General features: G+C 36.3%; 1 long non-coding RNA gene across 1 annotated transcript in view; it reads right to left on the reverse strand.

Moving 5' to 3' along the window:
- The window catches only part of LOC145062504 (uncharacterized), a 1987-nt gene extending 1501 nt beyond the window's left edge, over nucleotides 1–486 (reverse strand). The window contains exon 1 of the long non-coding RNA XR_013687583.1: nucleotides 1–486. This exon is cut by the window's left edge and continues 739 nt beyond it. This is a non-coding gene — a long non-coding RNA (uncharacterized LOC145062504).
- Nucleotides 487–3354: the final 2868 nt, after the last annotated feature.

Genomic DNA, 3354 nt, shown 5'->3' on the forward strand with positions numbered 1-3354 from the left:
ATTAACCAAATTATGTCTCTCCCAATCGCTAAGAATAATCACGTCGTCTGCATAAAAGAGATGAGAAAGCATAAACTCCTTTATACCAATACTTACCCCATAATACAAACCCACATAAATAGTGTCTTCAATAGCTAAAGGCAGACCTTCCATGACAAAAATTAAAAAGAAAAGGAGATATCGGATCTCATTGTCTCAAACCTCTTTGTAATTGAAATTCACCTGTATGACTCCCATTAAATAAAACCGAAGCTCGAGCCAAAATAAGACATTCTTGTATCCAAGCTCTCCGTCTCGTTCCAAAATTCATAAACTGCATAACCCGATCAAAATATTCCCAACTCACTGAATCATACGCATTTGCAAAGTCAATTTTCAGAATCATCATCTTTTTTTCTTCTTTTTAAACCACTCAACGAATTCCTTAATCATTAACGAACCATCAAGAATTTGCATATCCTTCATAAGCACAGATTGTTCACTATTGACAACACAATCAATGGCTTTAGATATACGAAGAGTTAGATATTTAGCCAAAATTTTATATTGTACCCTTGTAAGAGTGGTAACCACCGTAGGATTATTGACTTTCAGGATTAAAGTAATAAAAAAGAATTGCAGCCCAAAGGCAATCTAGAAGTCTCGAAAAAAAACTCACCTACAAAGTCAAGAATGTCGGGCTTCAATAAATCTCAATACCGCTTAATGAATTCAAAATTAAACTCATTAGGTCCCGCCGCTTTATCACTTCCACAAGCCCACACTGCTAATTTAACTTCCTTCTCTAAAACCTAAATTTCAAGAAGATTGGATTGCTCGTTAGAGATGCGCTTGAACCAAGAGCCCCTATTCACAACCGGTATAACCTAAAACTTCTTAAACTTTTTTTTTCATAGTAATCGAAGAATTCTTTTTTAACATTATTAAACTTTCTTGTCTAATTCCCTTCCACTTTCACACCTTGAACACCAAGATGCCTACACCTTCTATTTAATATTCCATGAAAAAACTTTGAGTTCTCATCATCTTTTAGATTCCATTTGATCTTCTCTTTTTAGTCACATCTTTAATCTCTATATTGTAACATTTGAAATTATTGCTATGTTTCCGTTTTAAACCCTTTATGAAAAAAAAATCTTTCTTTTTGGTCCCTAGCTCAGTACACGGGGCGTACTCTTTGGGTACGCTAAGCGTACTGGCTCATCGATGGATAGCGGATTCACCCACGTGCGTTGGGCGTACATGGGAGAAAGCGAGGCGTACTCCAGCCAGCTAGAAATCATAATCTTTAGGGTTTTAACCCTATATGAGCTCATTATGTCCCTTGAGCCTTGCCTCTTATCAGCCTCCATAACTCCTAAACCCAAATCTCGACCCTTAGCCACCATTTTAGTGTTCTTGAGCTCTTATGAAGAATATGAGTGTTTTTTTTGTGCATTTTGAAGAGATAGAAGGTCATTGAAGATTCATTGCTTGGGGTGAAGCTTAGAGATCCAAAGTTGTCACCTGTTTTGCAAGCTATTAAAGGTAAAAAGTTCTTAGCTTGACATCTCTTGGTGTAGATCTAGTTTGGGGTGGTTCATGGCTTATTTTAGTCCCTTTTTGGTTTGTCCTTGTAAGTAAAAGTTACTCCAGGAACTTAGTCTCTAGATTTGGACGTTTTTAAGGTCCTAAATGCATAAAATGCCATCTTGATGGTTGTTATCCTCTCATGCATATGTATAAGCTCCTTTAATGAAGTTGTAGAGCTAGAACTTAGATTTAGGACCCATTTGTAACGCTCGTAAATCTGGGCTAGTCAATTTAGAGATAATAGGGGTTGAAAACGACTTTTTGACAAAAGATTATTTAGAATAAATAATCTTAACCAATTTGTAGAATACGTCTCAAGGTTTCCGTACATATAAAAAACGCTGAAATCCGAGTTATAACGAAGAAGTTATGGTCCGTCGAAGTTTTACGGCAAAACCGACACGACACCGGGAGGCGTAAATAGTGAATTTAAGATGGAGGACATTTTAACCTTAGAAATCAAAACAAAATTTGTAGTATATGTTAAACCGAGAACATACAAAAAAAGAACGCCCAAATCTAACTTCGTATGAAGAAGTTATGAGTTTTCTAAGATTTGGCTTAACAGTGCACAGTCCAAAACTCGAATTTTAGATCAAGCAGTTTTTGGCCTACGCGACCTAAATGAGAATTGAAGATCTCATTAATAGGAACTCAACGGTAAAAAGACAAAAGAAAACAGAGTCCGTATGTAGAAGTTATGAATTTTACGCGGACATTTAACAATATAATCTTCTAGTACTGTTAAATTTAAGATCGATCAAGAATTAGCCGACGGAGTTAAAACGAAAGTTGTAGATCTTATTTTTACCTACGTGTGGATATAAAGAACGTAAAAAACAGAGCTCGTATGTGAAAGTTACGGATTTTAGAAGTCCGAAGTGTGTTGTGCGAAAATAGATGACGTGGCACAATCTTGGTCCTTACTTTCTCTCCAAGTCTTGCCACTAGATGGTGACATGTGGCACCAAGTTCAGCCATATTTCACCCTATAAATAGAACATTTCTCACCCTCATTTTTTCACATTTTTCCCATTCTTTCTTCTATTTACTCTCTCTCTAGAACCTCTCTCTAGCCCTGAAACCCCCGAAAAGCCTAGGGAACCTCCCTAGCACGAGGTGGAAGCCCCAGAGTGTTTGACGGCTCCGAGAAGAAGAGTTTTTCGGCTCTGGAACGCTGCTCCAAGAAAAGCCCGGTTTTCTATAAAACCCGCTGTAAGTGAGCTACGTCTACACTATTTTTAATATAGCTTTTATTTAATTATAGTAACGTTATTAGGAACTTATAATAAGTACTTGGGCTACTATTATGGGTTACATAAGTATTGTTTAACGCTTATATAATAGTAATAATGGCTAGACTATTAATTAGTCTCGACAAATAATAGACTAAACTCTAGTGGTAATAATACTAGGTTTCGTCGAAGGAAATTATTTTTAAGAAACGAAGTGCTGTCTGAGTTCGGAATCACCACCTTTTCAAGTGAGTGCATGGTCCCTTTCATCTGACACATATATATGAAATATTTTATATAAATTACGTCTTATGTGTGCATATTATCTGTATATTTGCTATTTATGCTGGATGAACGATTTTATACAAGTTTTATATGATTTAAACTGTATATATGTATTTATATCTTCATAATATGTTGGGTAAAACATGGGTAGATGAAATATGAGTTGGATGATGAGTTGAGAAATAATATAGACCATGAGGTAAGGGTGAGAGGTGGACGATGTGAGAAGCCTTGTTCCCAAATGCTGGCCCCGTCATCTAGC

Source organism: Lactuca serriola, chromosome 7 (assembly GCF_051521515.1).
Source record: "Lactuca serriola cultivar US96UC23 chromosome 7, Lser_US96UC23_V15, whole genome shotgun sequence".
Classification (NCBI taxonomy): Eukaryota; Viridiplantae; Streptophyta; class Magnoliopsida; order Asterales; family Asteraceae; genus Lactuca; species Lactuca serriola.